Consider the following 15,211-nt stretch of genomic DNA (forward strand, 5'->3'; position numbering starts at 1 on the left):
TTCTCCTAAAACGTGTCTTGCCGAACAAAATTGAACATGAACTTGGAATTCAAGACCTACTTTCAATACTTCACACAAATGAAACATTGAAATAATAAACGATTAGTAACCAGTAATATTTATGAGAGTACTATATTATTGCATTATATTTTTAAGCCGATGAGTTTAAAGTTTAAAAATTCGCTTCATGCTTTAAGAAATAAATCGAATTCTCTTATGTTACTATTATTTTTTTTATTATCCAGTGCAATTACATTTCACAACTAAAATTTGTCTTCAAGAGAAAGGAAAAGACACGTTCCTCTTTTTGACTAATTTTTAACCAACTTTCCTTCATGACCTCGTAAAAAAGTCCCAAATTAATTGCTTAATATTTACTTAATTACTATATTTCTTAGTGTGCTTGCTCAAATTGTTAAAAAAAAAAAAAATCTGATAATAAAAATCCGATTCTAATAAACAGGGCGTAGAAGAAAATGCTTTTTTAATCATTACGTCACTGGATGAATTAATATTTGAAAATGAAGTGCGATAAAATCGTTGATGTCCATTCAGATGATGTACAGTTATTTTCTAATGAAAATTACTAGCCGGCGCCACGTTTTTGTTTGTACAATAGTTCACAATTGCTGCAGACAGAGCTTTACTGGGGATTTATTATAGTCCAATATATGCTATAATTTTAATATCTTTGAAATTTAATTAACTTGTTCAACTAGACATTGTCCAGTAATATTTTAATTCATCCCATACCATAACAAGATGACAAGTAATTTTGGATTATTTTAAAAAAATAAAATAAAAATTGAATATTATTTTAAATTTTGAACCGAGGTGAAATTATAATCATTAGTAAATTTAAATAGCAATAATAATTATCGGATTAAACAAAATTCTATTCGCTGCTAACAGTATAAGTAAACAACGGGTATTTAATAGTTATCTTCATTAATGCAAAGATTACATTATTTTGTAGTCTTTTTATTTCCTCGCATACTCTCAGACACGATAATTAAGTAGATTTAAGTTTTACGTAAAAGGCATGTCTAACAATAAAGTACACTTCTTTTCACGACATGTACTTTTTCAGGTTGTAATAGTACTATTTTTCTCCAGAGAAGATTAAAGTTTTCACTTATCTTCTTTCTTTTAATACCAGTTCGTTTCCATCGTAAAAATGTTATTTTCCATAACTGCACGAACACATTTTTCTTAGTTAGCTTATTAATACGAGCATACCATTTTTATGTTTAAAAATGGCCGGTAAGCGAAAAACTACTGCATCGAAAACGCCTAAATTTGACGAAAACAAAAAGAAAAAATTATAGTATGAGAAAGTTAGGGTGACTTTTTTTTAAGTTGTTCACACAAGCGTGTATTCGACTTAAATTAAAAAGTAGTAAAAAAGGTTATTTTTTTTTGAGGGAAATTTGAATAGAAATGAAACTGCATAGGCAATTAGAAAACTAAAATAAGACCACCCTCGATTTTTTTTAAAGTTATTAAGAGAAGCGAGTTACAAAACTAACTAATAGGCACAAAATAATATCTGAGTTCGTTCAAAAAACCAGATATAATGCTGGTTTTAATAATAACAAAAAAATGTGTTCGTGACTAAAAGAACTATAACTGCAGCACAATAAATATTAATCGTACAGTATTTGCAACCAAATTATTAATTTTCATAATTTGTATAAAATAGCAATAAAATTAAAACCCCTCCTAACCAGAATTAGAATACAAAACTAAATAATTAAATGTAGAAATAAATCATCACGATAGCAAAACCAAAAGAATTATCAAACGCTCATGTTATGAAGTTAAAATACGGTTTACTTTAGCCTGTAAATAAATCTAGCTTACGGAAAAAACCATTTAACTCTAAAGCTTTTCAATCCTCTACAAGCAACTATACATAAATTACAACCCTTCACAAGAGGGAGTAGGGTTCTGAATTCTACAGAGGAATGGGAAACTATTATAATGAAGGGGTAGGAAGGTAAGAGATCATGGATGAAGACTTAAGTTTTAAACAACCAGCCCGGTTATACTGCAAGTAAATAAACACACATTCAAGGTAATGTTGTACCAATAGGTCACGGCTTATCTGTAAGCAGTCCCCAATCCATATTTTGTTTTGACTGCTCGATAATAACGGATGGTCATTGCAATTAGATAAATTAATAGTATATAAAAATGATACTGTATTATATATTAACAATAAATACCACTTACTATCGACTTCAAAACATAAAATGTAATTTGTTTGGTAGCATCCCGCATCAGAAAGTAATTAAAATCTATTACAGGAAATGAAAGAAAAAGCTTTTATTACTAACTTTCAGTTTATCTTAAGTGTGTCCGTAAAATAATAAAGTGGGGGGTTTTAAATGGTTATAGCTTCGGAACAAAGCGTTGTACAGAGATGAACTATAAGTTCAATGAAAAAGAAACACTCCACGTTTCTTATATATTTAGTAATTTCGATGTGTCTTCCCTAGTTGCCTTGCAGACGTCAAGACGATATTCAGACTCTTAACGTACATGGAAGAGAACATCCGCGTGAAAGAAGAAAGAACTTCAGTGATCCTTTTTTTTAAACGGTCCAGATTTCGAACTTGAACGGAATACACTTGTGTTTTTACATAACTCCAAAAACAAAAATCCATGGGGGTAAGGTCTGGAGACCGTGGCAGCCAGGCGATCCACCGATCCATCCTTCCGATCCATCGCTGAGGAAATCTTTCGTTAAGAAACTCCTAAACGATTATGTAGTTACTTCTTTTAACTGCAAAATTAAATTCTCCGGTATTTGGGGCGCTGCAAACCCAACATATCCAAGGAAATGTTCCCCGTTATTAGTTTTGAAGAAAAAAGAAGAGTTCAACAGCGTCTCGTCCAATAGCGCACCACACATTCACTTTTGATAAGAGCATGTGGAGGTTCAGTAACCCGTATACGAACATTATGCTGACTTACTCGTCCAGAAAAATGAAACGTTGCTTCATCACTGAAAATGAACCGGTTTAAAAATCATCATCCTGCTCTAACCTATCCAGAATGCGTACAGTAAAATCAAATCACTTCATTTTGTCCTACGGATAAAGTTGCTGCCACACCTGAATTTTGTACGCGGTGAAACGTAACAAACTTTTTAAACGCGTTGCGAAAAGTTATTTTAGGAATGCCCAATCGTCTAGAACACTTCCGCACGGATTTCTTCGGGCCACGCAAGAAACTTGTTCGCACTGCTTCAATCGTTTCATCAGATACTGATGGCCGTCCTGGACGTGTTTGCTGTTTGTTACAGTAGGCTGTCCGTCTCTTTGAGTTGCTTGTCCCATTTCCGAATGCTATTTTCAAGCGAAGGGTCTTCAATCTACACATGACGGTATTCACGCCTAACATGTGTAACTACTGAAACATAGGAATCCAAAATATACATTGAACCTTACTTTGCACCGCAAACAAGATGACTAACGCGCAAGTACTGCTTTCGTGTACTGGAAACACAACGCGCATGAGCTAGCTTTCGCACACATAAACTTAAGTGTTCTTTTTCATTTAACGTACAATTCATCTCCCTACAATGCTTTTTTCCGAAACTCATCACCATTTAAAATCCCAATATAATTTTACGGACTCATTTTATAGTAATTATTTAACATACACTCACTTATCACTGTATACACTAAATTAATAAGATCATATTTTATAAAACATAGATATAAAAATTTGTGTTTAAAAATATTTTTTCGCATATTTTGTTGTTCTACTTCATAGTATTATACTTTGTTAACACTAGATTTGCAATAGTTGTAGGCGGATGAACAGAAACAGGAGCAAAAAATTATACAGCTGAACTTATGAAGCTTGTTTTTTAACTGAAATCGAAAAGAAAAATATTTTTAAGCATACTTCTACCAAAATAATAAACAAAGAATTGAGATTACGTGAGGAAAACATCAATATTTTAACATATGCTATAATTTATATACATAAATTTAAATAATATTCGCTTTTTAAATAATAAGCTACTTTTGTATTAAGCGATTTTTTTCTAAAATAACGTAATAAAAGAACACATTGAAATACATATGGTATAAACAATTTTTTTACAAAGATTTGTAACAAAATTGTATAACTCAAAGGGTTTCCTTTAACCGAACTCTAACTGGTTTCCCTTGTTTATTGTTAGGAAACAAGTTCAGACGACGAAAAAACCAATACACCTGTACAAACACACACACACACACACACACACACACACACACACACACACACACACACACACACACACACACACACACACACACAAACCTGACCCCGGCCTTTTGACGATCCCGGTCGCTACATCACCCCATCCGTTCCTAGCCCTGGTGGTCTTTACCGGAGGTCGTCTTTTAGACCCTCTAAACCCGATAACACATCACAGTTATCAGTTAGGCCTCAGACAGGATCCCACCGATGTAAGTGCCTCGGTAAACATTTCCATCAGTGTATTTATACAGCTTATTATTCGCAAGAAAAATTTTAATCTGATAGAACTTAAGTTCTTCAACTTAACTTAGCTTTCTTAGTTCGTTAAGTAATTCTCGAATTTCTTACATGGACAAAAGTGTACACGCAGATTTCTTTTTGACTACTAACGATTTTTCCTCCTTTTCTGCAGATCAAGAAATAAATCAGAACCACCGATCGTTTAGATGGTATATTTATTTCTTCATAAGTAACAAAATCTATTCGGAGGCCTTCACTGGGCACCCCAGCGATACATTCGTAAGAAGTTACCAGTCTCTCTGAGATTTTTTTTTTAAATTTGCACACTTGGCATCGGAAACACGATCAGGAATACAGATACGCAGCGATTCCTTAAAACTAGAAATATTTTCTTGCAAATATTTGTTCATTTCCAGTGATTTATGTTTCCTTATTTATTCAATCAATTCTCCAATAATAATCTTAGTAAAAGACGATATTGATTTTACTTTCACTGATTAGTTTTAAAAAAACTCCACACCTTACGCAATTTTTTGCCAAAAAGATGTTAAAATAAAGGAAGGATGAATAACGTACCAAGTTTTCTGAATAGTTTTCAATATTAATGTGTGAACGGGAATGGAGAAGGAATTTAATTATAAAAATGTTATTTCCAGCTTTAAAAATTAGGACATAAAAACAGTAGATTACTTATCTTCTTCGTTCTCAAGAATAAATATATGATTGCTGATAGAAAGTAAGATATCATTGATCGGTGTATTGTCATCGTGGTGAGACTTGCTTCGCTCATCGATTCCGAGTTGCTATATTTCTACAAAAACGGAGAAAGTTAACAAAAGTAATATCTTAGAAAAGATATGAAGAGCAGATAAGAACATGAAATTGATTTACAAGCCAGGAATATAAAAAACTTAATTTTATACTATCTTATAAATGAGTAAATTTGTATATAGTTTCAAACATTCCTTTACTGGCATTCTTATCTTAAGAATTTCAAAAAAAATTTCGTCATATGTAATATACACGCAGATAAGATAGATAGTACTGAGTAATTTGATATGTAAAATGTGACAAAATTATAACGTAATTTTTAAGTGAAATATGTAAAATAAATTCTGCTAAAATTTTCAATGCGTTAAAAATAGTTTACAAATTATTTTTTGCTGGAAAAAAATCTAACATATATAAATTTTACCTATATAATTAATGTTTTATAACTTTTATGATAAGTTTAAAGCCTCATAGTAACGGTAAAAGAAATTTTAGGTGGCCTTATTTTATTCCTTAACTATCTATCTAAACAATTTTTTCTTAGTCAAATTTAAGGAAACCGCGCAAAAAAAATAGCAGTAACTTAAAAATATAACTATTTTTTCAAACACCGCTTTATAATAATCGTAATGATCATAATTCTTAAATACTGAACACATTTTTTTCAGCTCAATATAATGAAAAGAAAAAAAAAGTTTTATAGACGATAACAAAAAAACTAAAGGGATAAAAAACGCCCGACAGAGATAACGTAATGATAAATAGAAATAAATAGAAAAAGGTGATATGACTTACGATACGACAAATTTTTAGAATATATTTTGTGCGTTTTACACAAGCATGAATTAAAAAAAACTAAAAAGGGTATTTTTCTTTATTTTTATTCAGTAATTTATTAAAAGTTAAAAATTTGATTAATGAGATGGAAATAGAAAGATAAAGCAACTAACAAATAAAATAAGACAGTACACGACTTTTTAATTATTTTAGGATGATCTTTTAAGCTTCAAATATTTATCGGAAAAGATATAACGTTGATTAGCGGCTTATTTTTTCTTATTTCCTTATGTCTTATCTAATAATGAAATCACAAGCTTTTGTCATACACTAGTTGCGGTTATCTCAACACTTGAATACATAGTATTCTATATTAATTATACAAATGATTTTTTTTTTCTAGTTTGATCATACCATCGAGTTAGTTTTGCTTTAATACATAAATGAAGCAAATAAACTAGTAATATAATTCTGAAACTTCACGCATCATGTTTGGACGCTGAACCTACAGTAATACAAAATAAATATTCTTCATTAACCTGAATAAAAATTAAGTAATTCAAATATATCCCCCATAGAAGGTCTAACCCCTAATGACCATTGTAATTTTTTTTCTATTTAGTTCGTTCAAGATTGAAAAAACTGCACAAACTTAGGAAGTATGTTTCAAAATATCGAACAAACAAGGAGCTGTCACCACCTCTAAGCGGAAGTGACTTTTATAATTATTAAGGACAAGATTAAACGACTCAAGAAAATGAGATGGAGGGAATTGTGGGAGGACCTAGAAGATGATCCCTGGGGTAGGGCCTACCGAATCGTCATGAAGAGTTTTGGTAGGCGCCTGCCAGTGATTGACGAGGACCGGACGAGGAGAGAGGTTGAACAGCTCTTCCCATGCGCTGAACACGTAGTGGTTGGACACAGAGTATACCGATGTTGATATTGCTCGATGTAAAAAATGCTTTCGGGTAGTTGCCGTGGAGCATTATTATGGCCGCATTAATTAACAAGGGCATCGGCGTTTATTTGTTGAAGATGGTTAGTTCAAACTTAAGAGATAGACGGATGATGGCGTAGACGTTGGAAGGGATCTTCGCTTTCAGATGTTTTGGGGGGTCCCACAGGGGTCTGTATTGAGACCCCCCTTATGGAACATTGTTTTTTATGATATTCTTAGGATCCGGTTGCCACCGCATTCAGAAGTTATCACTATGCGGACGACTTGGTTCTGATGGTCAGCCGGAAGACAGTGCAGGAGGTTCAAGATAGAGTACCTTGGCACTTACCTTGGTTGATGATCGGATAAAATACCACAGGTTGGAGCTTTCACCCGCGAAATGTCATTTTATCATTCTAACCGGGAGGAGAAGGCTGGATCCAATTGTGCTGACAATTAGGAATCATAATGTTCGGGCGGAGAGCAAGGTGAAGTATCTTGGTATCACGACAGAGCAGTCATGTAAATTTGGTAAGCATATAATAGAATGCTGTGGTAGAGCTGAGAGGACGCTAACAACCTTGAACAGGTTGATATCATCACATGTGGCTCCAAGGGCTTCCAAACGCAGAGTCATTATGACGACGGTGTTATCCGTTATTTTGTTTACTGCACCGGTGTGGGGTGCAGCGATTAATATCCAGCGGAATCGGATGAGGCTGGTCAGAGTTCACCGCAAATCCCTACTAGGCGTGGTGGCGGCCTACCGAACCGCATCTTATGAGGTATTATGCGTTTTGACGAGGGTTCCCCCATCGACCTTCTGGTCCAAGAGCGAGTTGGCAAGCATTCTAGTGGCACTAAGTCTGAATTGAGGGCAAGGACTCTGCGCATATGGCAAGAGCAATGGCGCACGGGTGAGAAGGCAGCTTGGACCAGACGGCTTGTACCCGATTTGACCGCATGGTATAGCAAAGGTAATGGGGAGCTGGGTTTTTACACGATCGGCCCACGGGAACTTTGAAGTTTATTTGCACAGGATTGGCTGGAGATAATCATCGGCTTGCATGTATTGCGTGTTTGCGATACGGTAGAACACACACTATTTCAGTGCTCAGAGCGAGGGTGAACTGCACAGGCGCGCTGGTATTACTGACCTGAAAGCAGAAGACTTGATAGGATATATTATGGTAATATCCAAAGATGGTTGGAGAAGAGTTGACGAATTAGTGAGAACAACGTTGTGTGCAAAGGATGAAGAGGGTAAAAGGGGGTTTCTAGTTAGTGTAGGGATGAGTAGGCTATCCAAAACCGCTAGGGCCAGCATGCCGAGATGTGCTGGTTCCGATGAACGGTTGGGGCCTCCTTGGGAGATCAGGTTGGGGTTAAATTAAAGACTCAGTCCCGGCTGCTGGGTGGTGCCCGGGCCCGGTGGTCGGGCCCGTTTCCCCCCTTCTGACGGTAAGAAGCAGGCAATTAACCGACCGAGTCCCGGTCCCTGAGGGGGTCCCAGGAATGACATAGTTGGGCCTGGCAAACCCTCCCTGGGGATTTGAGGCAAGCGACTTAAAGATCTAACCGGTGAGCCGACCTGCCATGCTGGACGTTCTGCCGATAGGCGGGGGGACTCATTTGATTTAAAGGAGACTCTCCTGAGCTGAGCTTTACTCGATTGTATATCCGGCTCAGGGGAGTAGGAAATGAAAAAAGGACATAATTAGATTTAGTAAATAACTTTCTACGCACAAAATTTTGAATAACTTTCATAGAAAATTTTTTAATATGAAAGATCTGACTCTCTAAGCGAAACATTTAGACTTAAGAATCATAAAATTTATAAACGACACGCTTTCAAATATTAATAGCATCCGTCTTAAAAAAGATGGGAATTCTACTACAAGATATTAACTGCATTCCACTAATAACATAACTTAAAAGGAGTTGCATAATTAGCTTCGAAAGTCCTCTTTAAGAAAACAGTAATTTGAAAGCATGTTGTTTGAAAGCATTTTTCATCGCCGCTACTTATCATTCATCTCATCCTCTGAAGCAATATCTAACGGTAGTCCCGGAGGTTATAAAAAAAAAAAAATACTTTTCGTTATGCTGTTCGAATGAACTGTTATTTAGTCGCTCAAAAGGAATTTTAAGGTTTCAAAAGAACAATTAAAAAAATTTACACAAACAATTTAAAAATTTACGAGGGCTCGTTCCCTTTCCTGACGTGTCGCTTTTCTGTAACTCGATCATGTGGCAAATTAAAAAAAAAAAAAAAAAAACAAAATAGCTGCCAATTAATTTTTAAACCCGAGATGAAAAATGTATCATTGAATAAATTAAATAAATGAATGTAAATATATAATAAACATAACCCAAGTACATTAAAACAAATATAATTTAAGAAAATCAAAGACAAAATATATCGTACAAAAATAAGAATAAATAATTGAAGAATTACATATTAAGTACGAATTACATTTAGAACGAAAAAAAAAACAATTAATAGAGCGTTATTTACTTATTCAGACATATTTGAAGAAAAGTCGACACGAATATGTAATTTAATAAAATGTAAACGTAACCTGATACAATAAATATACTTACGACAGTAGTCGTTCATCTTTTTAAAATTAATAACCAATCATAAAAAATGGCAATCAAAACGCTTACAAAATACCCTGTTTCAAATAACGAATAATCTAGAACGAAACTCTAATTTAACCAATTAATATTAGTAAACAGTAGATATAAAGTTTTCTCTCGGTATAAGTAAAACGTCTGCATACGTCGAACAACTGAAACAAGGTAATGGAGAACATCTGTGCAAATTAAGCATTCAGAAGCATTGTTACGTGTGAAGTATGTGTGTTTTTCTACGCATGATTTAAATTTTATTCAACATATATTTATTATTGCTTATAATAATAATAATATATGCAAAGAATAATTGATATAATAACAGCGTTCAAGGTAAGTAAAAATATAGCGACTGCAGATGACATATTAACCCGTATTATATTTAAATAAAGAAAGTGGAACGATTATTTAAACAGAGAGAAAACTGATGTAGGATAATCTTTTACTAATTCTTAATGTTCCGGTTTAGCCCGCTTCAATAAATCTACAGAAATATAATTAGTAAATCTGATACAGGTCCTTTCCCGGAGATCGTTAGTAAGAAAATCTGCGGGAAAAATTTGGAAAAATGATAACTAAAATTATTTAACAAAGAGGGATGATTCCCCACTGTACATTTTACTTGTTAAGCCAACTGAAAAGGAGTTGATATTCAGCTATAAACAAATGATATCCTCGTTCTGTTTATCTTAGGGAATGGCTATATAGTTAGCATCATTATTTTCAGAGAGAGTGGCTGTCTGGTGCCAATTATGTGAATCAATACTGTTAGGTGCCAATGCGTGCTTCAAAGCTGTAAGCATTGGGAAAGACTTGTAAAGTAACAAAGTAATACTTAGGCACTGGGTAAGATGTTACACTACCTTTATTGAAAAATCATATTTTCTTGCCGTCCACCCTTTCCCTTATCCTTGATCTCTTCATCTTCAATACAGATTTTCTGCTAGCTTTGTAATACAAAGGATGTCGCGGTACCTGAAGAGTCAAGGAATCCTTGGTACTTGGTAGGGGAACTGACTGTGGAACTCCAATTCCTTCCCCGCGGAAATATAGAATAAAAAAAAATTACATGTATGCAGTATATAAAATATTGTATCTAATCTTCAGAGTACTCAAAATTCTACTTACATTAATTTTGTACATTTGCTAAAATCTACTCCGAAATTAGATAAAATGGTGATTCTGAATTGAAGACTGTTTCCAACGAAAGTTCAATTTTATTTTTTTAAATTTGTCTTTCAATCGTTTTTTAAAATGAGTTTCTTTAAATTTTTAAATCGGTTAGCACACAAGATATTTTACTACTAGCAATAAAGCCCGTGGCGAAAAAAATACAACGGGCACTAAAATAGGTAGTACATTATATTTCGCCCGTCTCCCATACAACGTTACTATTTTTGATAGAAGATGTATAACGTGCAACTGGCTACTGATTTTTCTAAAGATCCTATTCTCTAAAGGTTCGTTTTAAAAAAGTCCTTCCTGTCTCAAAAGATGTTTTGCGTACTGTTATTTCTTAATTTAAATTCCTTACATTACTCCTTGACTCACAATTTTAATTTGTATCTGCACTCTAATATGTTGTAATGTAGTTACACTGGACAATTTTTTTATAAATATTTTTTCTGAATCCGGAAGTATCTTGCACTGGCCCGTGGACGATTTGAACTTTTACGCCATCGAATCTTCGTACTCTTCACAACACAACATTCAACTATCCCTACCCAAACACAGGGGCGTATCCGACTCAAAACGGAAGGTGGGCAGCTTTCTGAATTTAACTTCTTTCACGGGGAAGGGTAGTACATGAGGGGGATGTATGCAATAAAACACAATAACAAAAGGAAAAATAAAATATTTATTAAAAATACTAATTTTGTAACAATAGTTTGCGAAGATTAGAGTGAAATTGTCTTAACTACGGCTTCAACTCATCGATCCTTAAAACGCTTAGCAATAACAACACTGACTGCTGAAACAGCATTGCACGACTGCAGAATTACATGGAACTATTGTTGTAAACATGGCGTGGTAAGACCGTACGACAATGTCTCCGCAGTTCGGTTACATTATTACCCGTTAAATCATACTGTAAATAATTCTCCAAACTTTTAAACAACATTGTGACAAAATTCACGGAGTTACGTTTTGACACCATTTTTCCCTAGTTTTCTGTGTTGTGTGTTTTCGATTGGAAAAGGTCCCAAATTCCTTCAGACTTTTTTTTACATCCGGGACCACCGTTTGGTATTTCTTCAGAAGATGAGATGAAATGGTAATTTTTTAGCGTGGTGAAAATGCCGTGCCTGACCGGGATTCCGGGAAGCCCATTATCCGCAGACGCGATGAGTCGGCATCTACTGGGTAACCTCAATCGCTTCAAAGAATCGAATTCAACAATCCAGAGACCCAGAGCAACGGTCCTAAAACACTACCCCGCGGACAAACTTTAGAGTTTTTCTAATTCTGAGACGCCGTCTCAGGATACATTGTACTAGGATCAGTACAAATATATAAATTTGATGCTACAAACTTCTATTTCTATTAAAAAAAAAACAATGAATTGCTTCAAAACAGAAGCCTATATTAATTTTTTGTTCTACATTATCTGTCCTAGCATTTATGACTGTGTCAGTGTACAGTAACTATACATCAAGCAGCTAGTTCCTACGGAAAACAATGGGCTGTAATCATTTTTATGAAGACAGTTGATTGAATTTTGGTAGGATTAACTTGCTGAGTGTAATAAAATATTTTCATAAGAAAGAATGCAGCAAAATATCACTTTTCTACTGTTTTCCTTATTATAACTGGTATGGGATGCCTGTTCTTGAAAACAGCTACCCATTGTCGGAAGCAACTTGTATATAGCAAGTAATAAGATAATTCTTGTTCCACAGTTCATATGCTTTATTGTTTGCATGTCAGAAGTAATTTGTATCAGTAGACAGAGCACACAATCATACTATTGCGTATTCAAAACATACAATATATGAACAAAAATAAATAAAACCAACAGTTAAAATAATAAAACGAACAAAATAAAATCAGTATTCTTAAAGTAGTGTCGACAATTTAGATGTAGACTTGGCAAGATTATACTTCAAAACTTTCAATTTTCCTGCTTAGCATGCTTAATATCAAAAAATATGTTCACGATTATTATACCATTATTAACTACTTATACATTATTTATGAAAACAAATATTTATAAATTCTTTGTCTATTAGTATCAACACTACTGTGCTTTTCAAACAACAATATTTTATAAATTACAGTGAAATCCAAAATATAATTATTTACAATTAAAAAAAAATTCTTCAAGCTATTACTTAATGTATTAGTTATTTGATATGTAGAAAGGATAAACTTTTCAACTTTTAAGAGAATTTACATTTAAATAAGGAGTGAGATGAGTTATTTATAAATTAGTTGTTTATCAGTTACTTATTTATGAATCAGATAAAACTTCTAAGAGCAGAAAATGAAGAAAACCTAAATCTCCAGAAAGAGGGGACAGTCGCTGTTTATTTTTAAATTTGTACATAAATACTTAGTATTTGTATTTATATACATTATAAACTTATATTTTGTACTTATATTTGATATAATACTTATACAAAATTTGAAAGGGTTTTAGTAACTACCTAAAAAAAAATGATATTGAAATTTGCTGATGACATTGTTCTTTATACAGAAACTAAAGATAAGTTAATTTCACGACTTTATTACTAGGAGAGAACTTCCATCTGAAAGAAATTGAGAATAAAACAAATGTAAGGAAATGTGATAGATAGAATGAATGAAACGGTACAATAGGAGCAGAAAATACACCAGAGATTAATTTTGTTATTTAGGTATTAAAATTATTACAACTGCAGAAAGTAATTCAGCAATCAAAAGCAAGGAAAGCTTATACGCAGAAAAGATATGTGCTAATATCAAAATATAATTTACGCATTGTAAAAAAATATTTAGAAAACTTTTGCTTGGAGTACAGTGCTTTCTAGTGGTGAAACAAAAGTGAAAGGAAGAATAAAATGGGAAAAAAGAGACCTTTGAAATGTGATGTTACAGGAGGTTATTGAAAACAAGTTTGGTTAAAGTACGGAATGAAAAGGTTTTAAGATAAACAGGAAAAAATTCAGGTAGTCTTCTAAATAAATAAACTAGGTCGATCGATTAAATACAGAGATATCAAGATTTGATCAATTTGGTAATAAAAGATAATAACTGCAAAAGAAGGGAAAGGCTGATAATTATAAAGCAGGAAACTGAGGATCTAGGATACTGAAGTTAAAGAATTATCCGAAAATAGAAAGGAATGGAAAATAGCATCACAACAGTAACCTGACTAAACACTCCAAAAAAAAAAATAAGTTTTTAGTGTGATAAATAAAGTGATAAATAGTAAAGCAGCCCCTGAGTATACAAACTACTTCATAAATAAGAAAAATAATTTTTATGCTGGGTAGAAAAAAGAAATTAATGGAAATTCTCCAAGATTTCAAAATCAAAAGATAATAAAAAATCATGTAAAATTTAATCTAAAATGAAGTTTATCTTTAAATTAAATAAAAATGTTATTAAATCCTCGTTAAATTTTATTTAACAATAACAGACGTTAGCTTGTATTAATGTAACCAACTCAAGATTTTTTCTATGCGTAAATAGTGAACTTATTTACATAAATATTCATAATACAACAGCCTTGGATTGCTGTACTTTTGAAATGGATATGACATAACAGATTCTTTAGCTTTATTTGGCAGAGCAAATGAAGCTACATCACACTATAGAGCTGAGAATTACTCTATGTAACTGAATTAAAAAATAAAGATACACCAAATTATAACTGTAATGGTTATCTAATTGGAAAAGAGTTATTAAATTTTACAAGAAAATAATGTAAAAAAATCATAATTAATCTCAGACCTTAATTAGTAGCTCCTCAATAATTTAAACCAATATGTATCTAACACTGGTTCACAACAGAAAGTAGTGCATTAATTTGTTGCCTTATACGAACTAACCCAGTCTTTATTAAGATTATGAAAAATGTAAAGCACCTGAGGTACAACAAATAAAAACCGAACTTGCTTTCTCTGAGTAATGATGTTAATTATACAACCAGTCCTAAAGTGAATAGAGTGAAGTTATCACTTGAGGGTTGAAATTCTGTCGTTTTAAAGGACTTGGCATGCCAAGTATATTTGACACAGTAAAAAAGGCAACAAAAAAACCACCTCACTCCTTAATTTTGTAAATAAACCAGACAGGGAATGCTTGTTATTTTTAATAATTAATAACCACCACTGCCAAAGTGGTAGTATCTCTGTTTTTCAAATAAAGGTTCAGGGTTCAAATCGCAATCAGGCACGGCATTTTTCACACTCTGCAGAAATTCATAATCAACAATCAGTAACTGTTATTGGGCACCAACCTGCTGTCGTATAAATATATAAGTACATACAATTTTATTTCATAAATAACTTCTGATATTTTTTCATATTTTTTTTTTATATTTTTATTCTTGAATTATTATTTATCATAACAATTTTTTTGCAATCAGAAGTTAATAATGAT

At 33.0% G+C, this 15,211-nt stretch overlaps 1 long non-coding RNA gene across 1 annotated transcript in view; it reads right to left on the reverse strand.

Moving 5' to 3' along the window:
- LOC142320931 (uncharacterized) overlaps positions 1 to 9,775 on the reverse strand; it is a 46,878-nt gene extending 37,103 nt beyond the window's left edge. The window contains exon 1 of the long non-coding RNA XR_012755511.1: positions 9,593 to 9,775. This is a non-coding gene — a long non-coding RNA (uncharacterized LOC142320931). The remainder of the gene's footprint in view (positions 1 to 9,592) is intronic.
- Between the last annotated feature and the right edge of the window lie 5,436 nt (positions 9,776 to 15,211).

Source organism: Lycorma delicatula, chromosome 3 (genome assembly GCF_047948215.1).
Source record: "Lycorma delicatula isolate Av1 chromosome 3, ASM4794821v1, whole genome shotgun sequence".
NCBI lineage: Eukaryota > Metazoa > Arthropoda > Insecta > Hemiptera > Fulgoridae > Lycorma > Lycorma delicatula.